Source organism: Passer domesticus, chromosome 20, assembly GCF_036417665.1.
Source record: "Passer domesticus isolate bPasDom1 chromosome 20, bPasDom1.hap1, whole genome shotgun sequence".
NCBI lineage: Eukaryota > Metazoa > Chordata > Aves > Passeriformes > Passeridae > Passer > Passer domesticus.
Genome location: NC_087493.1, coordinates 2,706,422 through 2,731,607, shown reverse-complemented (window position 1 = coordinate 2,731,607; position 25,186 = coordinate 2,706,422). Strand labels below are relative to the sequence as shown.

Sequence of the window (25,186 nt, the reverse complement as noted above, 5' to 3'; positions counted from 1 at the left end):
TGCCAGCACAGTTTATATTAGTGCCCCAAACCAAATAAGCAATGCTCCAAAAAGCACTCTTCTTTCAGCAAAACTCTATCTGCCCTCGGTGTCACGGGCATAAAGCTACAGCCAGGGACTCAAAGGAAACCTTTCCTTTCAGTGACACTGCTGGAACTTGTTCCTCTCAGAAAAACAAGCCCCAAACAAAGCATTGCCAGGGTGGAGGCTGCGTTTTCCAGAGCCAGAGCTGGTGTTTGAGCCCAGTTTACTCCTGGTTTCTGGAAATGCAGGGGCAGCTTTCATGAGCTGGATGCCAGATTCCCTCAGGGTTTCCAGTGTGGAATATCTCCCACGGGTACCCATCCCACAAAAGTCCAGGGTGAGCTCAGAGGGAGTGGCAGCCCTTTGTGGCAGTTTTTTTTGGTATTTTGGTGCTGCCCTGGCACCCCGGGCTGCGGGAGGTGTGGTGGTGCTGCGGGGTTTGTGAGAGAGAAAATGTTTGCGTGCAAAATGTAATGAAAGCCAGGGCTCCCCTGCACAGCCCCCCTGGGCCAGCAACACGTTACATCATTTGTCACTGGACACGTTGGGAGTGTGTCACTGGAAAAACCTTTAAAAGCCGAGCTGGAAGTGCCGGGGAGACAACCACGGCCTCTGCGGGGGGAAAAAAGACAGCATCATTTATAAATGTTTTTGTGTCTACTATTTACATTTGGGGCATTTCAATGGAAAAAGGGAACAGAAAGGCTCCATTTAACATCTTCCCAGATGGTAACAACATCTGTCTCGATGGCAGCCCAAGGATCTGACATTTTATGGGTGAAGGGGGGGCATTTCGGGATTTCTTGTTTTATTTTGCTTTTTTTTCCCCCATCCAGATTAATTGTCCTGCACGTTGGTCCCATCACTCTTTGCTTTGGGCCATCTGGTCAGATGTCATTAACCCTGGAGACCAACAGCCCAAGAAAGTGGAACCATATGTTCTCAGCAAAGATAAACAGTAAATAGGGCCCTGTGCAACAGAATTGTGAGTTTGGGGCTTGTTTGGGGTTTTTCTGTTGTTAAAATGAGCACAGAAACATTTTGGTGGCAAAGCACATGTACCAACACGTCCTGCTGTGCAAATCCCAGGAGTTCCATGGCCCTGTGGCGGATCTGCTCCCATGTCTGGGGTCTGGACCCCAGCTCTGCTCCGTGCTCCAAGGAAGGGGTCATTGCCACGTTGGAATGATGCTGGATCCTGCAGGAAAATTCCCCATCTCTCACCACAGGGTCACTGAGCCACCACCCGCTGCAGCGGCCTCTCTCCACCTCTCCCTTGTGCAGCTTGATCTCTGCCAGCTAATTCTTCTAAATATCTCATTTCCTGCCCGTTTCATGTGACAAAAACGGGGTGGTTTTCCTCTGGGCCGGTTCTTTTGGGGACTGTCATAATTTTGAGCCAAATGAGAGATTTCCTTTTAGCTCAAGGATACTGTGGCAGCTCTTCCAGAGGAGGAATTCCCCAGGACACCCAGGGGCAGGGAGTCAGTAGCTGTTCATCTGTCTCTCACCCAGCAAAGCCACCCTGACACTTCGGTGCATCCAAGGAAAAATGGAATAACACCCAGACTCTTGGCTGGTGAGACAGGCTGGATGATTTCTGCCTTGCCAGGTGTTGTTCTTATTTTTTGGTCTGTTTTGTGCTGAGGCCTCATTTCCAGACAAGGGCACTGTAACTTCAGCACAGAAAGCCAGGCACAAACCAGTGGATCCGTGTGCCAGCAAGATTGTTGTAACAAAACATCCACTTGCTTGGATTATTTACCATGAAACACCACCAACAACAGCACCTGTGGAGAATTATGTGGTGATACAACACTGGGAAGAATTTGAGCCGAATCCCTGCCTTGCAGATTTGTGTGAGTGCTTCAAACCTCAGCACAAACACCGCTAAATTTATCTGCTGGAGGGAGAAGCTTTGTAGTCTCAAATATTCACCTTCTTCCCATGCAGGAGCCCAGGATCAGCTCTGGAGCAGCTCAGGAGAGAGGATGGGGTTGATCAGCTGCAGATCTCTACAAGCCCACCCATAACTTGTATTTCACTTGTGGATTTCAGCAGTTCTTGCCCAGGAAGAACAATCTGAACACTCAAAGATTTCTCTAGAAATTAGGGTGTTTCTCTAGAATTATCCTTAAAAAAGACACAGACTTCTGATTTGTAAGCAAAACACTCCAGCAAAGAGCAAAGACCCATTGTCTCCACTCTCCTTGCTCACAAAGCATATTGTTGCACCTGAATAAGATATTTGGATCTAATTGGTAATAAATAACTGGCAGCTTGCAGAAGACAAGCTGTGGGATTTGACATTATTTTGCCACTTGAGTTATTCATCCCATGTCTCACTTGGCCAGGATTCATTGAAGTTGTAGGTTAATGCAGGCTGACAGCATTAAAGCAGCCTGGCCTCCAGTATATCAGCCCGAGATGCATCCTGTGTCATAAAACAGAATAAAGTGTCATGCCTTTAAGTGCCATGGTGCAACATGGAAATAAAATTTAAAAAAAAAAATAAAAACAACCTTTATGCTTGGGTTTATCCTGAGCTGTCACATTCCTGAGCACGGGCAGGTCAGCACAGCCCAGCACCCAAATCCCACTTTGTGTTTGTTTGTTGTCTTTACCCAGAGCCCAGGAACATCTCCAGAGTGTTTGCTTGGATGAGCAGCCTGGGGAGGGATCGAGCAGCACAGGGAGCACACACAGCACCAGGGAGCAGCCCAGAGGTGCCAGCCTGCTGAGCTGGCACATCAGGAGCAGCCTGTGCAGTGTCTGAGTGTCCAGCACACAGCAGTGCCTCTCCTAACCCTGCCTGAGCCCTGAAGGACAGCGCGGTGGGGTTTCACCCACTGCCCAGCCTGTGGGGTGTCACCCACTCACCCCATCCCAGGACAGCCTTTCTTTGTTCTCCTGTGGGATGTGACAGCTCTGCTGCACTTCTGCCTCAGTGCAAGATCAGCCAACAGATCTCCTATGGAAAATTCAGGGTGCAAGTGACAATTCTGACCCAGATGGAACCTCAGGCAAGGAGAGGAGTGCCTTGTCCTGCCCTTGAAGCACAGTGAGGGTCCTGAAGTCACTCTTGTCCAGGGACAGCCACTGATCTGGGAATGCAGAGCTGGCTGGGATCCCTCCTGCTGCTGCTCTGCTTTCTGTGGGAAACCAATCCACATTTGTTCCTTTCCTTTGGATGTTTTGTGTTGCAGAGACACTCTCACTGTGGACATGATTAGCCCAAATAATTTCCTCACCTTTCCCTACCATGCTCAGCTTGGCCAAGGCTGTGCTCTGTCACATTTGGGAATCAGTGAGAATCTGGATTTATCAGATTTCTCTGGGCATTCTGGAATATCCTGTCTGGGCACTCTGGAATATCCTCTTAGCTGGGCTGCTCCTTCTCCAGCCACCCTGGCCAATTTGATCATATTTAACATGCATTCTTCACACATGATCTTATTACCATTCCAATGGTCTTGCTTTTGCTTTTTCAGGCTGACCTTCGGCATCTCCTGCCATCCTCTGCCATGGTCAAGACCTCCCAGCTTGTTGCCTGGTGGCCCCCAAAGGAAGGTGTGAAGATTAACAGCCCAGAGGATGTATTTAATGAATGGCAACAAGGGATTAGTGACACAGTGTCACCTTTCATGGCCTCTTTAAGCAGGCGAGCTGACACCCGTTTATTTTTGTTTGCACTGTTGAGTAAACTCTGGAAACAGACTGGATTTACAGTCCCTGCTCCCCCAGCGAGGAGCCTCCTCCTGTCCACCAGCCTTGCATTGGGGGGAGGATAAAACCAGCAATCCCTCTTCCAGTTTTCTGCCTGGGGAAGCCTGACAATATCATGGCCTTCTCCTTGCTGCTGAAGGTGCAGAGGAAAGAGAAGTTCCAGGGCTGTGGAAGTTCTCACTGACTGCTCGACTTTCCAGCTCTGTGTCCATCAAAAATCAGCTCCACACTTCCCAATCCTCCACCTGCCAAAATGTTCCTGTGTCTGGACAGGGCTGAGCTGGCCGGGGATACAGGGCTCCCCCTGCCCTCCTGCCACACCTCACGGCTTCCAAATGCCTCTGGAAAGGAGGATTTTGGCAGTGATATTCCCTGCATGGCAGGACAGAAATGCAGGAGGGTCTCCAAGGACAGAGTTGTCCCAGCAGAGCAGTGACAGGGGTGTGGGGTTTGTCCACTGGTGACACCCAGAGCCACACACCCCCAGGCAGCAGCAGATCCTGGCTCCAGCACAGGGCTCACCCACCCAGTGTGGGGCATTTCCACCACACCCAGCAGCTTTCCTGGGATCTTTCCTGGATCTGGGATGTGCTGAGAGCTCTGTGCTGTGCTCAGTGTCACTGGATGGGGACACAAGGTCCTCAGACATGACACTGGGTAAGGCTGTCCCACAGCTGGCCTTGCACTTAATTCTGAGCCATTTCTGCCATCTCTGCTTTCAAATTATTCTTCACATGATGGGAATTCTGCAGCTCACAACATTTATTCTTGCTGGCTGCCTTCAGTTCTGCTCTTCTTCATTCTATTCTCAATTCTCTCCCCTTTTGCGGATCTTTTGACAAAATCCACAGAGCAAATTTATCCATGACCCCCCTAAATTCCATCTCAGGGCAGCTGCAGAAACCCAGAAAAAGCCACCCGAAGCTCAGGAGAAGGGTCAGTGGGGCAGGAAGCCCAGGGACGGCCGGGTGGGAAAAACCTTCTTTGGGAATGAGAAGTGAAATCTGGAAAGGGTGTTTTGGACTCCATGTACAGGGGTAATCTCTGCTGCTGACAACAAATTAATACATTTTGTAGTGGTGAGGAAAATTAAGTTTCTCTTTCCCAAGAAGCTTTCGTGGCAAATGTTGCAATTGTATCTGAAATGCCAGGCAGGAATTACTGCCTCCAAATAAAGGCTAATCCAGTGGCTTTGATTTCTCTCCAGTTCAGGGAGTCTCCTATGATTGTATCTTCACTGGGTCAAGGACAGAGGCTGATGTTTCCTTTGCAGACACAAGAAAACAAAAAAAGAAATCTAAAATCAGCCCAAAATCCTGAGCAGGAGTTCAGAGAAATGCTGCTGTGATTTAGCTTTGATGCATTTGCAAATGTATTTAAATTGTGCTCCAAATCTTGGCCGATTATTGAGAAAGTGGAGTTTGTGTCAAGGAAACGTTTGTGGTACAGTGGAGACCTGAGAGAGAAGCAGACAAAGCAGAAAAATGCCTTTTAGAGAAAGAAGAATGCCTGTTTGTCTATTTGTAGGTGATGTTTATCTATTTGTATGTGATGTTGATCTGTTTGTATGAGATGTTTATCTATTTGTATGTGTTTCATGCAAAACGTGGCACAGATGGAGCCATTAAAATCAGTTTTGGAAATTTGGACATTTGGAAATCCCTGGCAGAGGAAGCTGTGAGTGAGTCAGGACTGAGTTGTGTCAGTCTGGAACAGGTACCGAAAGGATCCCTCTGGGGTCCCAGTCAGGAGCAGGGTGGGAGCTGCAGGTTTGGCAGGAGGGAAATTGGGAGATTCCCATCAGCCAAGGGCAGGGCAGGAGAGGTGGGGAAAGCTGCCCCAGGCCTTTGGCTCAGGGCACTGCAATCTGCTCCATTGTCTTACAAATTAATTTCCCCTTCACTTCACAGCTTTGTATCTTTTTTGATTTGTTTGGGTTTTTGGGATTTTTTTTTTTTTTTTTTTTTTTTTTTTTGTATTTTTGAATCACACTCGCTATTATTTTTAAGGCAATTAAAACCTAGAAACGAGACCCAAGGAAACACCCACTGCATTCCTGGGATGATCCGTCTGTGCTCCCTGCATTCCACCCCGGGCGCAGAGGTGGGAGGCAGCCGGGTGCCAACACCACCACGCTGCATTCCCAACAGGGAAAAAAAAATCCATGGGCAAAGCAGGATGCTCCAACCCAAGCGCTTCCAATGAACACAAGGGCTGGAAAGAAGTCCCTCAGGGCCTTTTTCCAACTGCTGCTTCAACAGAGAGTGCACAAAACGCCTTCCACTCACCAGGACAAACCTATCTTGGAAAAAAAAAAGCGCCAATTAACATTGCAGAGTCTCCGCACCCAGATTCCTGCTGGTTGGCATTTCTATCCCTTGGATGCTGCCTGTCTTTGCCGCTGGATTCCTGAGGCTTAACACCTTAATTCCTGAAATGAGCCCCAGTCCTAATTCCCGATTTTAGGAAAACAACATTCCTGCCATTGAATGAAAACATTTGTACACAGTTCATAAACCATCTTCCTGAGGGGAGGGGGCTGGAGCGGGGGAGCTGGGAGCGCATAGAAGTGCATTGTCCATGGCAGCCTGCGCCGCCATCCAGCTGCTGCTCAAATATTCCAGAATCCTCTGCTGGGCACGGCCATGGCCATGCAGAAATCCCAATAAACGCAGCGTGGAGAAGTTTCTGCATCAGGCCTTGCATTTTTGGCCATCGGTGACAGGCCCAGAGTGAAAATCCAGCACCGCTCCTCCCTCGGTGTCACCACGGCAGGGTGGGACAGCGTGTCCTGGTTTGTCCATGGGAGACACCTCCAGGCCTGGGGTCTCCCATGGCACACTCCTTTGGGAAGGTCAGGAGGAGTAATGTTGGCACAAATCGGGACCACAGAATCATGGAATCATGGTTTGGATTGGGTTGGATTGGATTGGGTTGGATTGGATTGGATTGGATTGGATTGGATTGGATTGGATTGGATTGGATTGGATTGGGTTAGGTTGGGTTGGATGGGGTTGGGTTGGGTTGGGTTGGATTGGATTGGAGTGGATTGGATTGGATTGGATTGGATTGGAGTGGATTGGATTGGATTGGATTGGATTGGATTGGATTGGATTGGATTGGATTGGATTGGATTGGATTGGAAGGAACCTTAAAGCCCATCCAGTTCCACAGGGACACTTTCCACCACCCCAGTTTGCTCCAGCCTGGCCCTGGACACCTCCAGGGATCCAGCAGCAGCCACAGCTTCTCTGGGAATTCCATCCCAGCCTCTCTCCACCCTCAGAGGGAACAATTCCTTCCCAGTATCCAACCTAAACCCACCCTCTTTTAGTTTAGAGCCCTTCTCCTTAAAATTCTCTGGGAAGCTCCAACCTGTGCTGCCCCTCCTGCAGGATTTTCTCTGTTTTTAGAAGATTTGCTCAAGGAGAAGCTCTTGGGTGGAATCCTTAGGCCTGTGTTCCATAGGAGCTTGGCCTCACAGGATTGGGATGGTTCCTCCTGACTTTTCTGTGTCCCAGGGAAATGCAGGTGGGAAGTAGGAGTGATAATGTTCCTATTCCAGCCCCGTGATGAGCTCTGATTCCATGCTGGAGCTGAACATGTCACACCTTGTTTCTGCAGCCAGGAAGCTCCGTAATCCACTCCCCAGCCTGCCAGGAATCTCATCCCAGTGTTCTGGGACCTTTGTTCCCATGGGTTCTGTAAGAGCAGCGAGAGCCTGACAAAAATCAAGCAGAAGAGACAAAGAGATCTCCAGTGGGTTCTAAAATTTGGATATTTTCCCTAGCACACATTGCCTGTCAAATCACAGGACCCAGTCAATACAGTGGAATTACAGTCCTGAGGGGAAATAAATTGAAAAAAAAAAGAGGAGAGAGAGGGAAAAATTTGATTCCGAATTGGAGGGATTAATGGTCAAAAGAATGTTCTTCTGGGAGTAATCTAAGTGTTATATTTACATTTGGCTTGGAATTATTTGCAGTGAGGAATTTCAAATGCAAATATTTTAAAAGCATAACATGTAGAGAGAGACACTGTGGGCACTTCTGTTTTCTCTGAAAAAAATTTTTTAAAAAAGAAAAAAAAACTGTTTTCTTGACTATTTTTTATTGGAATCTTAATGAGACCATAATTACAGCAGGAAAAAAAAAAGGAAAAAATGTAGCTCTTAAAGATTTGCTGTGAGTGTATATACAGGCCTTGGACTGCAAAGAGAAAAAACCTCCATATTTTTTAAAACTATTTATTTTCCAAAGTGGTGCATGGGAGGGAAAAAAATGACTGAGCTAAGTAAGTCTTGTCCATTTATGTGCTTAGTCTGTATTTTCTTTTTCTAAAAAAATATCTAGGAATAAATGTTGAGAGTGGGCCCGTTGTGTTTGCCTTGGCTCCCACCTTTATCTTGTTTTATTGTGTGACCCTTCCAAGGGGGGCTGGAGTTGCTGCAGAGTTTTCTGGGTTTCTTCTGCATCCACAGGGGAGGGAGCATGAGGAGCCTTCAGTAATTCCCTGTGTTTCATGGAATTATGGAATGGGTTGGGTGGGAAGGGATCTTAAAGCTCCTTTCATTCCACATCTTCCACTGTCCCAGATTGATCCAAGCCCCATCCAAGTGTCATGGACACTTCCAGGGATGGGCATTCCACAAACACTCTGGAAATCTGTGCCAGGGCCTCCCCACCCTCACATAAATAGATTTATTCCCAAAATCTACTCCAAGAAGGCCCCAGCTGAGCCCAGCAGCCGGAATCAGCAGCAGGATCACCACAGCCACGAAGGTTCCATTTCACATGGATCCTTTTGAGGTCCTCTCCACTCTCCCCATCCCTCCCTGAGCTTCCCTCTCCTTCTCTAAATCCCTTCTCACCAGCAGTGTTTGATGGCTGCACTTCTTGCATGGGACATTTCAAGATCTCTTTTTACATCTCTTTTATTTTGCCTCTTTTCATTCACTTTTATTAATCCTTCATTCATTTTCTTTGCCCTTAATTTTGCTCACGTTTTTCTCACTTCTTTCTTTCACCTCCATTTCTCTTGCTCCCCTCTCATGGATGGAGCAAACTCGTTAAAATAAAGTGTCTTTTCTTTTCCCCAAGGATGAAAGTGTCCATTTCATACCCCACATGCCCTTCAGAGCATGACAGGCACATTCTGTGATTCAAACCTTCTGGGTATTGACAGGAGAATAAATCTTATGTCTGACATAAGAGGACATCAGGAAAACTAACCTGAAGCTTTTGGAAAGGATCCACGGAGCTGTCAGTCAGGACGAGATAAACTTTACATGAAATAGGACCTTCTGAAGTCATTAGCTCCCCACTCCTGCCAGAACTGCTGGAGGAGAGCAACGAGAGGCAGCCAAAGAGAACAGAAAACAAACGTGAATGGCAACATGTCCCTGAAGGAAGTGCCCAGTACAAATGTGGGAATGCTCAGGAAAACAGCTCTCCAAAGGCTCAGCAGGAGCAGGACTGATCCACAGGAAAACTGGGCTGCCTGGAGACCCAAACCCAGGGTTAGAACGTGCACAGGCAGAGGGGTGCAGCTCTAGGCAAAGGGAACACCTTGTTCAAAATCTGTTTAACCAGCTCTGGGAAGATCTGCTGGTTTAGAACACTCTGTGGCAAAGCCCTTCCAGCAAAGACCCAACTCCTGCTGGTGCCACTGACATAACACTTGACCCACATTTGGAAGGGATTTGGAATTTTCTAATTTTGGAAGCTGCTGCAAAATTGCAGAACATCCTGTGAGTGAAGAGGCTGAGCAAACCCCCCCTGGGCCCTCAAATGAGGGATTCACTGCCACAAATACCTATGATTTCCTCTCAATCCCTTTGGCTGGAATCTCCCCATCCAATTGCCGCCCTAATTGGTGAAGAGACTCCAGGAAATGGCAAAGCCACATCCTGGAGCTGCCCTGGTGTGTGGTGTCACCAGGGGAAGTCCCACGATCAGCGTTAATGCAAGCCAGGTGTTCCAGAGGCGCCTGAGCTCACACAGGTCCTGCAAGACAATTCCTGGCAATGCAATCCTCAATTATCTCCAAAATCCAGCTCCAGCAGAGCTGGAAATCCTCTCCAATATAACAAATGCCCTTCCCTCAGGTTTGCCCACTGCCTCGAGGGTCCCAAGGACCTTTGGAGTGTTGCTTGCTCCAATTCACGTTTCTCACTTGAATTACACAGGGAAGAGGGATAAATCTTGTCAAATCCAATGTGGAGCCATGGGAAGGATGGCAATTTGTTGAAGATTCAGCATGTCTAACCTACTGACTTGCTGTTAGGCTGGATTCTCCCTCTTCTTTCTCCTCTCCTTTTGCCTCCCCTGCTCTTATCACAGCGTTTGCAAACAAACTGCATCACCAGGGAGCTGTGCTGGGGACAGCTGTGGGCACACCTGTGCCCCGTGAACTTTTATTCTCCCTGCTCCCTTTCAACAGGTGTTTTATGCCTTGTTTTCAACAGACCCTGCCCTGAATTTGTTATTGCCTCGAGTAATTTCATTTTTAAGGGCTGCCTGACAGGACAGGCTTTTCTTCTGATAGAAACACTCAGGAAAGCTCCTTGTGAAGGGGGAAAAAGGAAAGAATGACAGCAGAGGCTGTCCTCGGGTGTCTCCTGTGTTCCTGTGTCTGTTCATGGAGGGAAATAACTCAGGAGGTCCTGGAGGTGATGCTCAGCACCATTCCCTGGGTTGCCAGCAGCATGTTGGGAAGATCCATTCTAACTTGTCCCTGTAATTCCAAATGTTCACCCAAAACCAAACAGCACCAGCAGGAAACTAAGGCAGAAATGCTGAAAATTTAAATCAGCTTTAATAATGGATCATGTTTTAGCATAAGGTAACATTTCCAGGAAAACTCTGGGACCGGTGCCATTCCCAACCCCAATCCCTCTCCCAGAAATGAGTAGGGACACACAAATATTCCTTTTCTGCCTCTGAGCCTTTCCATGTGATTCCATTTGCTGCATCTCTTCACACTAAAAACTGATTTCTGTCTGTGAGGATGGTCCGATGATCCCAAGTGGAAAGAGGATGATGAGGGATTGTTTGATCCCCAGGGATTTGAGGAAGAGCAGGACAAGGACCCTGCTTTGCTCTGCTCAGGCTGGGTTTGCTCTGTGATCTCCAAATAAGCCCTCACAGTGTAATATCTCCCCAAGCCATAGTATCTTTCTAATAATTCCATTTATTGCCCTGTTTGTTTTCATTTATGGTTTAACACACCAGCTGGCAATTAGGCCCTAATTTTGCTGTTATGCAAAGTAGCTGTGTTTATTTTTATAACACGGGCTGCAGCACAAACCGGATTTGTTTTTAATTGTGAAAGCAGCCATGGCAACATCCCCTAATGATGATCCAAGTGTCACAGCTGGGAGTGGCTGGGAATGGCTGGGAATGCTGCTCAGCTTGGCCAAGGAAGGTGCAAAAAACCTGGAGAGGTTACAGCCCTGGGATTCCCATTCCACATCCAGAATGCTCAGGATTCCCCCTGGATCCAGCACCAGTCCTGCTGGGATTCCACTTTTCCACTTGCCTCCAGCCCTGATTTGCTCCTGAGGGGCAGCTCTGCTCTCTGGACAGGGACAGGACCTGAGGAATGGCTGTGTCAGGCCATTGGGATGGATTTTGGGAAAGGTTCTTCCCCCAGAGTGTGCTGGGCACTGTCCAGGCTCCCCAGGGAATGGGCACATTCCCAAGGCTGCCAGAGCTCCAGGAGGGTTTGGACAGCACTCCCAGGGATGCCCAGGGTGGGATTTTGGGGTGTCTGTGCAGGAGTTGGGCTGAATGACCCCTGTGGATCCCTTTCCAACTGAGGATATTCTGTGATTCCAATCCCTCCCCCTGATATCTTTCATTTTGCTCCTTTTTCCCCACATTCGAATGATTCAAAGAGGGATGTCTGCCCTTATTTCCAGAAACCAAGGGTGCCAATTCCCTCAGGAGGTGCCTGTTGCTACCCCAGCTCTGGCCAGCAGCGCCCTCAGCCCTGAAACGTGTGGGGACACAGCCTGGGCTCTGTGGCCACCAGGGTTTCGGGGAGGGTGTGACCCACAATGGCTCCAAATGTTCCAATCTGCACTGGCCGGAAGACGCTGGGCCTGCAAAACAAGAATTGTCATAAATCATGGGATTGAGGGGGCTGCAAAGGGCAGGAGGAACCACAACTGCCTTACTTCCCAGAGCTGTCCTCACCCACTGGACTTGTCCCCAGAACCACGGCTTATCTTCCCAGGCTGGGACTAAAGGGACGTGAGTTCAGCTTTTGGCACAGCCAGGGCCCTCCGGAGGGAGCTCAGAGCATTTCCTGTGCCTGAAATCTGCTCCTGCAGGGCTGGGACGTGGCCTCCCTTCCCTTCCCCATCCCATCTGCTGGAATTCTCCTCTCCTTGGGAAAACACCACGTCCCAGTGCTGGCAGAGTCTGCTTTTAGGGGGAATTTGGTGCTGCAGCTACCTGGGATTTTCGGTAGTGGGATTTTAGGCAGTGGATTTTAGGTAGGGAGATTTTACGCAGTGGGATTTAAGATAGTGAGATTTTAGAGAGTGAGATTTTAGACAGTGGGATTTTAGGCAATGATATTTTAGGTAGTGGGATTTTAGGCAGTGGATTTTAGGCAGTGGGATTTTAGGCACTGGGATTTTAGACAGTGAGATTTTAGGCAGTGGATTTTAAGCAGCGAGAATTTAGGCAGTGGGATTTTAGGCAGTACCTTCCCCTGTTCCAGATTAAATCAGGTCTAAAGTGCTCAAAGTGCAGCCCCTGAGGCCTCTGCTGTCTCTTCCCCATGCCCATATGCCAAACAATCTCCAGGCTGGTTATTTTTATCTCATTCATTGGGAAAATGATACACCAAGGTTGTTGTTCCCTCTGTGTGAGCAGCGATGGAAACTCAGGGTCCTGCCTCCTCCCCACTGCTCTATCTGGGAACAAAAACCAGCAGGGCAAGAAAAAGGAGCTTCCAGGAGCACAGAATCAAACAAAAATAACCAATATATGAAAAAATAAGTACTTTTTTTTATTTTTCCAGGAAAAAAAAATTGGATTTCCAGAAAAAAAAATTGGATTTCCAGAAAAGAAATGCAAGCCTTCGGTGCTGGTGGCTCGTCCTGGTGCTTTATTTGAAGGAGTCTGTCAATCCCTGCTGGCCCTGCCTGGAGCCGTGTGTGAACGAACACACACGCACACAAAAATGCAGACAGCAAGAAGAAGTCATTCCACAGTCTAGCCTTGTTAAAGAATACAGCCACTTTCCAGCAGCAAACCTTCCCCCCTCAGCCTCTCCAGCCAGAGGAATTTCTTTCACCTCCTCAGAAGCTGCTTATTAAAGCCGGGCTGGTGCTGGTTCCCAGGTATTAGAACAGCAGCAAGGCTTAACTAATCTCTGCTTTTACTGCTGTAATTAAACCGTGCACTTGCCAGTAAAAAGGTAACACTTTAAATTAAGGCCCCGTTTCTAAATGCTGTATTAATATTTATGAAATGATTACTGCATGCAGCCACATTCTTGCAGGACTTATTAGAATGTGGGTTATAAAACTTGATTGTAATAAAGCCTTAATGGCTCTGCTCTGGTGAGCTGCAAGCTTTGCAATCCTACCAGGGGTGTCTTCTCAAACTGAGAGAAAAATGCTCTTCCCTGCCCTAAACCCCCCAAAAGTTTTGTGTCTCTGTGGTTGTTGGTCCCTCTGCTTCAGCCATCTATGAAGTGAGGTGGCATTTCATCATTAGGGGGTTTCTCTGCTGTGGAAAGGGTTGGGATCTCCTCTGAAACCTCCTAAATCCTCTCTGCCACCCCACACACACACCTGGGCTAGCACAGGGCTCTGAGTGCAGGCATTGGTGTTTGGTAATTAAATCTTTGATGTTTTGGCAATTCAGTCCTGCCCTCAGCTGGGTGACTGAGCTCCTTCCCTGTGATGCCTTGAGAAGGCTGAGCTGGAACTGAGGCTGGACAGAGCTACAGAATAAAGCAGGGATTTATTCAAAGGATCTCCTCCATGGATTCACCTTGGGCAGCACAAGAGCCCAGCCAGGGCTGCACCCAAGATGAACCCAAATGGCCCCAAAATGCACGAGCGCTGCCGGGGTCTCTCCCTGGGCTCAGCTCTGCTCCATGTGCACATTGCAGTTCAGTGTCCAGTTCCAGCTGCAGCCCATCCAGTCCCATCCTGCTTGTTTTTCTCTCTCCAGCCCACGGGGTTTGTGCTCCTGGGCTGAGATTTGGATCATTTGTCCTTGGTGCCCAGCTGGAGCAGGAATTGTTTTGTGTCCCTGCTCTGTGCAGAGAGCTCAGCATCCCCTGATGTGAACCCAGACCCACACACTAAAGCAGCACAGAACTGGGAAAATAGAAAAGCTGAAACCTGAGGCATAACTGATGTCCCTCTATCCCTCTGTCCAGGCATTTGGGCACCAGTTTGGAAACCCCATAAGATCTGGAGCTTCACTGGGTTTGGAAGGCACTGCCCAAAGAATTAGATTCTCCTCCCCACAATCATGAATTAGATCCAAAGGAGAGCGATGGATGTTCAGTGAGCAACAGGAAATTACTTCAACAGATTATTTTCTTCGTCACAGTGCCAAGGTTCTCATTTTTAGGTGCTGTTTTGTAACTCAGGACACCCAGCCCTTCAACTCTTTCACCCTGAGCTGCCATTTTCAACTTGCAATGTTTAAGAATAAATAATCTTTGACTATTCCATCCCAAAGAATTTTGCAAGGGGTTGTACCCAAGGTGAGCATTTGCTGCAAAACTTCTGGGGGTTTTTAGCTCTTTTTTTCTTTCTTTTCTCTAGTTTGAGTGTGGTATTGCCACCTCCTGCCTTCCCCTTTGCTCCTGGAAGGGCACACGTGAGGTCCAAAACGTGCAAAACCTGAATGTCTATAAAATATTCTGCACCATGAATAGCTCAGTGTAAGCCAGTGGCACTTCTCCTGCAGGAAAATATTCCCATGCAGAAGTGTTTGACAGTTTAAGCATCGGTGATTAACCTCTTCTAATTAAAGCTTGGAAAAAAAATTTGAAAAAAAAAATCAGCACAGCTTGCAGAGAGCAGAAAAACTGGGCTAAATTCATGGAGAAAAAAGCCATTTCCATGAAGGAGCCCCTGGAAACAAAAGGCAACCTCCACCCCAAGAGTGGAACATCCTGAAGGGCCAAAATGCAGAGAGGTTGTGCTCAAACTGACCTCACCTAAAGCTGCTCCAGTCACGTAGCAACGTTTGTTATGGCCAACAACAGAACCCAAAATGACACAATAAAAAAAGAATTATCTGTGATTAGAACGAAACTCTTGAAATGTCTCCAGCTGGAGCCAAAATTTGGGAGGGAGGGGGGAGAGAGGAGTTTATTATTTCAGTAGCAGCGGTGCAAATCCCCTCTGGGTGCTCTGCAAACCACCCTGTGCTCTTTGAACCCAGCCCCCTCATTGACATGGTAATGGGCTTTGTTGAATTCAAAGACGATTACATCAGAAATGTGTGGCCTCTTGTGGCTTTTCCAAGGCTTATAAAGCACACAAATTATATGAAAATATTGGGTTGAAAAATTAGTAAGCCATAGGAGTTTGTGTTGTTTTAGCCACGCTTTACTGCAGGGAAGGAAAACTCTGGCTCCTCCAGACTTTTGCCCAGGCTTTCAAAGCTACTTTCTTTATTATTTTTCTTTTCTGGTGGGCTCACTTCGGATATACAGCCTGGATTTTTAAAGGACTTTCACACTGGAGCCACCTTCTCAACAAGAAGTGTGTGAAGAGCAGATACCAATTCTCTGAGCTGCTCCAGTTCAGTTTTAACCAGGAAAAGTTCTAACCAGAAAGTTCTGCCCCACAACTTTTGATGACATGAACCATCCAGAGACATCCCTGTCCTTATGGATTCCTGCAAATGCAATTGGAAAACGTGATTGGGAATGATTTTGTAAATTCTCTTTTATGTCAGGTTCATAGATTTGATAACACCACCTCAAGTGCAACAGAAGTGAAAAGTTCCTTCCAGCACCTACTAAAACTAAATCAAAACTAAAAAAACTAAATCAAAACTAAATCACAGCTCACCCCCAGTTATAAATATTTGAATATCCTATTCAAATGGTAAAATCCTATGGTAAAAGAGGTGTTGGAACTGCTGGGAATGCCTTTTCCACTCAAGAGTTCTCCTTCCACTCCTCCTCCAGTCTGAGCTCCCCTTCCCAAGACTCTGCCTGATTGAACAGGCCCTGTTAAATATCCAATTTTCCAAAACTGGTACTCCAATGTTGATCAGGGTTTAACACAGTTTCCCCGAGCCACAGCACAAGTTCTGCTTCCCCTGTGAGCAGGCAAACTCCCCACAGCAGCCAAGGAAGGAGGCTCGTGAGAAGTGAGTTCAGTGCACTTGACCTTGTCTCTTTGGGGTTTTGGGACAGTTCAAGATCATGGATGTGCTGCTCCAGTGTGAAATCCTCAGTTTTCAGAGCAGCTTTTGGTGCCTCCAGTGAGATGTGGAGATTTTGGAGGATGTGTGAAAGGGGCAGAAGGTTGGAGAGGCACCTCCTGTTCTGTCTGAGAGCACAGAAATAACAGCAGCAGTCCATGCTCTCCACAATGTGAAAGAAGACGGCCATGGGATCATGTTGTTAAGATCCAGAGGATCCCAAACAACTTCCTCTGCTGCAGCCTCCCGGGGAAGGGGCTTGACTTTGGGCTGGATGAGCTCCCAGGCCTGGCCATGCTCCTGGAACAGCTGAGCTGAGCTGAGCTGAGCTGAGCTGAGCTTAGGGAGGCACAGGGATGCTGGAGCAGCAGGCAGGGCAGAGCTTCCCTGGCAGCAGCAGGGGCTGAGATCAGCTCCAGCCCAGCCCTGAAATCACACCCTGGGGCTGAGCTGATGCACTCAAGGCAGGGACGTTTCCCCAAAAGCAATGAGGAGCTCAGGTCTCACCACGTTCCGGAACAGCTTGGGCCACCTGACTCAAAACCCTTGGGAATTCTGCACGTGAGGGACACCTGAATGAGCTGCAGGAGTTCAGCCAGAGCTGTTCCCACAGCAGCCATGTCCTCCTGAAGGAGCATTTTCCCTTCATCACATCCCACTGTGGGCTGGTCAGACATGGATTTCCTCTTCACACCTTGCTACAAAGCAGGGACCTGCAGGCAGAGCAGCCTTTTTGGGATTTTCCCTCTGCTGTTGGTGGAGAGAGGGAGGCTGGAGAGCACAAAGCCACCAGAGTCCTCCCAGGCTGCACTTCTCCCAGCAGAGCCAGGCTTAGGAAGGAAGGTGATCAAAACCAAGACAGAAAAGTTGTGTGGGGTTTTTGACAGCTCTGAGTTCCCTGTTCCAGGCTGGGAACAGCCCAGGACAGCAGGACAGGAACTTCTGAGCTCCTTGCATGGAGCCACTTCAGCCTCTGTCTCCTCCAGGATGGGCCTCAGGGATCATCAACTCCTGCACATGACATCCCAACATTCCCACTCTATGCAACTCAAATTCTTCCTGATCATGGCAAAAATTCTCATTTCAACAGTCACAGGGCTTCTTTGGGGAAAAAAATCTTGGCAAAAGAAGGAAATTCCTTGTCCTACTGTCATGCTCCCAGGACTGAGAATTGATCCCTTATTTTACCTTTGGATCTGCTCCTGCTGGAATTCAGACACAGAACTGGGCTGAGCTGGGGGAAAAGGAGATTTTTGGGATGCATCTCCCCGGTTATTTAACACAGGGTTTGGTGTAACCCCAAATGCATTGTGTAGATGGAATAAATGGAATATTTGGGCTCTGGAGAAGCTGGCACTGCTGGCAGCTCCTGCTTCTGCTCCTGCTGGGGCTGCATTGGGCTCTGCAAACAGGAGCAGGCACAGGAGATGATTTTTCCCTCCCTGGCACTGCTGGGGTGCCCACGCACTCGAGATTAATTTCCCCATCATTCCAGCAGTTCTTTTGATTCTGGCCACTCACAATATTATTATTATTATTATTATTATTATTATTATTATTAGCTCCTGTTTTTCCAGAGGCAGCTATTGTAGGATTAGAACACAGCAACTGCCCCTGTGTGTGTGTAGATGCATAAATAAGGAACTGGGAATCAAATAAAAGAAAGACATTGGATTTTTTTTTTTTTTTTTTGTCTCTGTCCCCTTCTAGCCTTTCACATTCACATAAAAAAGTCCTGGAAGGAAAAGGCTTGGAGAGAAGCAATGGGAGAAAAGTTTGCAAAGGGCAAAATCAGTGGGACCCTGCAGAACAAACATGTGTAAAGGCTTTGTTTCAAAGTGGATGAATGCAAAAGCCTGTTGGGGATAATTTTTAGGCTTTGCCTATTTTGAAAGGGTTGAGGATCAGGAGTAAAGTGAGAAAACAATTCTCTGTAGGAAGCTGTAGCAGACTAAATGGAGCTTGTTGTTGTTGGCAGGAGCCGTGATGCTGAGGGCAGCAGCATCGTTACTGAAGCTGGAGGCAGCAGAGGTTTAAATAAATAAGGAGAGATCCCTGAACCGAGATAAAACCGGGATCTCACTGTGCTGGGTCCTGCCGTGCTCGGAGCAGGGAGGGCTGGCAGGGTGTGAGTAAAGGGAGATGAATGAGGCTGATCACATCGGGCTCAGTTCCTTCTCCTGCTCGGGGCATTGGGAATTAGGGACAGAATTCCCCGGGAATGGGGAGTTTATCTGCTCATCTGCACAGCCAGGCATCGCCCCACGGAGGGAATTGGGGAATGGCACAGCCAGGAAGCTCCTGGGCTCTGCTCAGAGCCCCAGCCCACAGCTCAGGGATCTTTGCTTTTGCTTCCAGTTCATGCCTTGAGAAGGCTGAGCTGGAGCAGAGGCTGGGCAGAGTTCCAGAATAAAGCAGGGATTTATTCAAAGGATCTCCTCCATGGATCCACCTGGGGCAGCACAAGAGCCCAGCCAGGGCTGCACCCAAGGTGAACCCAAATGGTCCCAAAATGCACGAGCGCTGCCGGGGTCTCTCCCTGGGCTCAGCTCTGCTCCATGTGCACATTGCAGTTCAGTGTCCAGTTCCAGCTGCAGCCCATCCAGTCCCATCCTGCTTGTTTTTCTCTCTGCAGCCCACGGGGTTTGTGCTCCTGGGCTGAGATTTGGATCATTTGTCCTTGGTGCCCAGCTGGAGCAGGAATTGTTTTGTCTCCCTGCTCTGTGCAGAGAGCTCACCATCCCTGATGTGAGCCCAGACCCACACCCTAAAGCAGCACAGAACCTGAAAAATAGAAAGCTAAACCTGAGGCATCACAGTGGAAACCAAAGGGGAGAAAAGTCCCTTTTCCATGGCCCTGCTCAGTAGCAAAGCCCCATAAAAGCGCTGGGATTATTCCAGGCTGAGGCCAGCATTAACACAGGATTCCTCCTCAGCTCTCCCCTGCAGCTCAGCAATATCAGGAACAATAAAAACCCCATTAAAAACCCCATTAAATCCTTGCACGAGCAGCAGCCTGCAAGAGGTGCACCAAGTCCAGGAAGGATTTGAGAAATTCTTCAAACATTCCCCAAATCCAAGCCTCACCCAGCAGAGGTTGGGCATGTCAAGGGCAGGTGATAAGAGCCTGGCCTGGGTAGGGAATCACTGGTCACAGCCAAACCCTGCAAAGAAACATTTTTGCAAATTCTGTCCACTGGATTATCCTCCCACTCCCTGGAAAAACTCATGGGAAGGCTGCTCTGGACAGAATTCCCAGGAAAAAGGGAGAGCAAAGCAGGAAAGAGGGGGCAGGAACAACCTGCCCCTGCTCTGGGGTGAAAACAACAGGGCCACTGCAACATATCCAGGTAAAATATCCCAATTTTCCCTGTTCTGAGGGAAAATCCTGGCTCTTGATTAAGGATCTGGTTTGCAGAGGTGGAAGTTAAGCAGAAAAAAAAAAAAAGTGGGGAGGATTTGCATCCTTATTTAAGAAATTCAAAATATTCCTTTACATTTTCATGTTGGAACGTTTGCTAAATTCCCTTCTCCTGGAGTAAACTTGGAGGGGGGAAAAAAATCAAAATAGTTAAGAAAAGAATTCCTCTTATCCTGGTTTTCTCCTCCAGCCTCTGCCACTGAGAATACATTTTGAAACAGTAAAAGTTGAGATAAAATAGTAAAGAATGGCAGTTCCCTGTGCTTTTTCTGTTCCCTTTTGGTGGCTCTTTTCTTTCAATTGATGTGGCAATATTTCAAATAGAACCCAAAATTATATTTTTAGTGGCAGTCTCTGCTCCAGGACACTTTTCCTCATGGTTCCCTTGCCCAGGGCTGTCCTTGGTGCTCAATGCAGCCCCAGCAGGAGCAGAAGCAGGAGCTGCCAGCAGTGCCAGCCTCTCCAGAGCCCAAATATTCCATTTATTCCATCTACACAATGCATTTGGGGTTACACCAAACCCTGTGTTAAATAACCGGGGAGATGCATCCCAAAAATCTCCTTTTCCCCCAGCTCAGCCCAGTTCTGTGTCTGAATTCCAGCAGGAGCAGATCCAAAGGTAAAATAAGGGATCAATTCTCATTCCTGGGAGCATGACAGCAGGACAAGGAATTTCCTTTTTTCCCCAAGTTTTTTTTTTTCCCCAAAGAAGCCCTGTGACTGTTCAAATCAGAATTTTTGCCATGATCAGGAAGAATTTGGGTTGCATAGGGTGGGAATGTTGGGATGTCCTGTGCAGGACTCAATGATCCCTGAGGCCCATCCTGGAGCTCAGGAAATTCCCTGATATTCCTTATATAGGATAATATAGGGAATATATAATATATAATTATAGGGAATATATAATTATAGGGAATATATAATATAAAATCTATACTCTATATAATATATTATATATATAATATATCATATATAATATATTATATATAATATGTTATATACAGTAAATAATATAAAATCAATAATATATAATAAATAATAATTTAGGCAATTGTATAATGCATAATTCCCTATAACCCCACTGCCACACACCTGATTCCTGGGCCTGGGATCAGCAGATCCTGTTGGAATTCCTGGGATCAAAGCATCCTGTTTGTAATTCCTCTGGGTAAATCAGAGCGCTCAGGGCTGGATAAAGACGCTTTGGTTCAGCAGGAAAATGGAATTATTTTTACAGAAGCCAGCGAGGGAGGCTGGAGCCACCGATTTGGGATGATTACAATGAACAAAAAAAGTCAAGGCTGGAAGTGTTTATTTTAATTTAGGGGGCATGGCGAGCTGCTGAGGTGGGAAGATATTATTTTTATGGATTTAATCAGATGGTTTGTGGGCATTGCTAATTGAAATCTGTCTGCCTCGCCTCAGGTTCTGTGGGGCTTTTCTCCCCGTGGCTGGGAGGCAGAAGAAAAGCAATTATTTAGGCTGGGGAGGGGAACCAGGAACTGGGAGAGGTTTGGGGATAAAAAGGAGAAAAGAGGAGGGAAATTTCAGTCTCTGGATGGAGCTGCCTCAGCTTGGAACCCATTTCTGTGCCCTGAGGTAAATAAAGGTCAGCAATAACTGGGGGAGAGGCAGAGCAGGACTTCCAGAAGGATGCTCAGGATGATGGATTTTCAGGATCTGGAAGGATGCTGGATTTTCCAGCACCTGGAAAAGTGTGACTGGGGAATTTCAGCAATTCCCAGGAGTTGCTGTTCCCCTTTGAAGCTCCTCTGAGTGCCAGGTGAATCCTGGACCTCCCAGGACACCTCATTTTTCACTGGGAGGACACTGATGGTCCAAGGCGTAGGAAAAGGCAGCAGAAGCACCCAGGCAAGCTGCACACTCAGCAAGATGTCAGCTTGATTGAAATTTGGCCATTCCAGGTAGCCCTGCAGATTTTCTCCAGTGGTTTTCACCACTGAGCGCCCCACACACCCAAAAAGAGAAACCAGGACAACTTTTTTTTTTAAATCCCAACCAAAACCTGTCCGTGAATGAGCTGAGGGGGTTCAGGGTTGGTTTTTTTCTTTCATTGTTTGTTTTGTTTGTGGCAGAGGGAATTCCAACCAAACCAGCTGATGAAGAACAGCCCCAAAAATGCAACATCTCGCCTGTGCCCCATGATGTCACCCCAAAGCCACCAGGCAGGATGTAAATATCCCCCAGGCAGGGGGCAAACGTGTCAGGCTCACGTAGGAGCCAGCCCCGAGCAGAGCAGTCCAAAAACACCATCTCCAAATATTTTCTATATCATAATTATACAAAATGAGTGGAAATTTCTGCCCCCCTTCCCCCCAGCCCCAAAAACACGGCCCATTATGAGCCCTGCCAAGTCTGCAGGAACATAAATAACATTGCAGGCTCTTTGTGCCGGCCAGGAGCTGGGAAGTGGAAAAATGATTGAGGGACAAGTGGTTTTTAAGATCCCCCCGAGGCCTGTAAGTTACCTGTTTATTTCAAGAAGAGCTGCAACTGCCAAAAGGAAAGGGAAGGAGTTCCTGGAGTTGCTATCATGGTCTGTTTCCAGGGATTATTTCAAAATAAACAGGGAGTGAGTCTCTGCTTTGCTGTTCAATCAATATCAGTGGGGGTGAGCAGGGGGTGGCGTGATCCAGGACGGGCTCACCTGAGCTCAGGGGTGGCAACGAGCCTGGAGCAGCCAGGTGGGGTCTCCAGGGCCAGGAATGACCAGGAATGTTCCCTTTGGCATCAGGAGATGCTCAAAAATGAGAATATCTGGTGAGGAGACAGAAAGTGTTCAGAAATCCAGTGGGGAACCCCACACATCAGCATCCCCCAGCTCCAGGGAGGTCAAATAATCCTCTTTTTTCTGCATGAAACACCTCGGTTGGAAGGAAAATGGTCTTAATTGACTTTTTTAATGGAAGGGAAAAGTTGTGAAGTCATCAGGAAGGATATTTCAGACTGATAAAAGTGAGGAAGGGAAGGGAAGGGAAGGGAAGGGAAGGGAAGGGAAGGGAAGGGAAGGGAAGGGAAGGGAAGGGAAGGGAAGGGAAGGGAAGGGAAGGGAAGGGAAGGGAAGGGAAGGGAAGGGAAGGGAAGGGAAGGGAAGGGAAGGGAAGGGAAGGGAAGGGAAGGGAAGGGAAGGGAAGGGAAGGGAAGGGAAGGGAAGGGAAGGGAAGGGAAGGGAAGGGAAGGGAAGGGAAGGGAAGGGAAGGGAAGGGAAGGAAGGAAGAGAAGAGAAGAGAAGAGAAGAGAAGAGAAGAGAAGAGAAGAGAAGAGAAGAGAAGAGAAGAGAAGAGAAGAGAAGAGAAGAGAAGAGAAGAGAAGAGAAGAGAAGAGAAGAGAAGAGAAGAGAAGAGAGAGAGAAGAGATTCCTTCATCCCACAGCTCACAGGGAGAAATCCTTTAAAAGCTGCAAGGCTTTAATTTTTTCATAACAAATCCATCTTTTAGACCAGATTTATTTGCAGCACTCTGGTGTGTGTCCCAGAAACATCTCTGGGAGCATTAGAGCCAAGCTAAAATGACATTTTTCCCTTCCAGCCCAGGTGCCAGCCCCAGTGATGCAATGCAGGTAATATGGGAAACGATGAGTGACGCTGTAATTGCAGAGGATCCCTGCTTGGGAAAGAGAAATTGGAGTTGGAACGAAATAAAAACAATACCAGGCAAATAAACCAGAGAAATTTCTTCCTGAAACTGCAGAATAAAGTGCTCCTGATAAACTGCCATGAGGTTAAGAAGGAATATTGAGGGCTGGCTGGGTGTTTGAAGGTTTTCTCTTTGCCTTTCTCAAGGATTCTCTGCTGGATCCAGGAACTTTCACCTGGCATGGAGGGAAGCTGTCAAACAAGTTCATGCACAGCCCAGGTGTCTGCAGTTCCCATTTTCTGAGGCACCCCAAAGCCCAGGCAACTCCAGCTGCCTTGTCTCATTCCTGCCCAGATGGCAGCCCCGATAGTCCTTCATTATCTCCACATCTCTGTGCCAACTCAATTAAAGCCTCCCCAGATTCTCATCTAATGAACACAGCTAATGAGTGACAGAAGATCATTAAGAAATCTGAGGCACCCAGGAGGGGATCCAGAGGCAGCTCAGGGTTGGAAACTTCCTGCTCCAGAAGCAAACCCAACTTTTCCCCACTGGGATAAGGAGAAGTGGGATAAAAAATCCAGAAGTTCAAAAAATCCAAGGCTGCGGCTGCTGAAGAATGATGGGAATGGGAACAGCAATAATGCCCATGAGGTTTCCTTCAATCCAGCTGTTGGTGGGAACTGTCTGGGCTCTCCAGGAACCCTGGATGGATAAAATCCTGCCTGAGCCTTGGGAAATTCTCTTCTCATTGAAGAGAATGCTCATTGCCTGCCTGGTCTGTGCTGGGAGCTGCTGAGGGAGCTTCACCTCCTTCCCACTCCTCATCTCCCCACATTGTCATTTCTCTTCATCTCAGCAGGGGTTTGGGCTTTTTTTGGAGCACAGAACCTGGAGGGTGAGTGGATAACCCAGGGGATTACTCCAGGTGTGTGTTAATTACCCCCAGCCTCGTCAGCAGAGCATTGGTGCTCTCAGACAAGTTTTACAAGGACTTGTGGCTGTTCCCTCCCTGCTGAGGTCAAACACACACAGAAGAGCCAAGCACCCACTGAAAAGAACTGAAAATTCTCCAAAATATTTGAAGTTAACCCCGAAGTGCTGGAGAGAAAGAACCATCCAGAGAAGGCTGAGTGTGGATAAAAAGAGCTGAAAGATTCTCATTATTTAACTCAGACCCCTCACAGCTGGTTTGGAATTCCTTAGTGGACAAGATTACTGATCCTGCTGAGAACTCCTCTGGATTTGGCTGTTGGGGTCGGTCTGGTTCCTTTTGGGATTCATGGAGGGCTTTTTTTTAGTTCATTATGAATCTTCACCCCTTTGTTCTGCTGGGCTCAGATAAGGAACCTTCTGACCATGGGCAGAGAGCTCCAGGCAGAACCTGCTACTGCACATTCCTTGGGAAAACCTGCTCTCCCTTTGCCTTTGGCCCTAAAAATGCTTGGGGAAGAGCCACATCCCTCTAACTGCTGCTGGAGTGGCCCACAGGAGATGTCTCCCAAAGCCTGGTGAACTCCAACCTCCCACCTGCACCCAAAAGACACCTGAAGCCTCATTTTTCATGCATAAAAACAAAATTTCAGCCTCCACCCCTTTTCCAGAAGCACATCCCTCTGTGGGGCTGCCCTGGCTGTGCCACTGACCTGCAGCCTGCATTCCTGCTCAGCGTGCCTCCGTGTTTTCCAAAGGCAGTGGAAATTTTGTTTTGGAAACACCGCCGGGAGGGCAAACAGGAAGCAGGAAGGGCTTTTTCAGCAGGGCAAGAACCTTGAAGGCAGTGCTGCTTCCAGTTTTTTGGGCTCCAGCCCACGAATGGGTTTTGCAACAGCAGCAAGATACGAGTGGTGAGGTCAAGAGCAAAGCAAACACGGAGCAGGCACAGAGAGCGAGGCTGAAAATCACTCGGAGTGTGCTCCACGCAGCCAGGACGCCTAGAAAAATAAAGAGAGATGCTGAACAGCCCCTGCAGTGCAGCTGTGTTATTGACAGATGGGAT

At 47.9% G+C, this 25,186-nt stretch overlaps 1 long non-coding RNA gene across 1 annotated transcript; it reads right to left on the bottom strand.

Annotated features, from left to right (window-relative positions):
- Nucleotides 1–10,609: 10,609 nt before the first annotated feature.
- Nucleotides 10,610–24,924, bottom strand: LOC135284385 (uncharacterized). Its single transcript, XR_010349792.1, has 4 exons — nucleotides 24,834–24,924; nucleotides 22,259–22,368; nucleotides 22,080–22,149; nucleotides 10,610–11,854 (listed from the first exon to the last, which is right to left on the bottom strand). It is a non-coding gene; the product is annotated as an uncharacterized LOC135284385 (long non-coding RNA).
- Nucleotides 24,925–25,186: the final 262 nt, after the last annotated feature.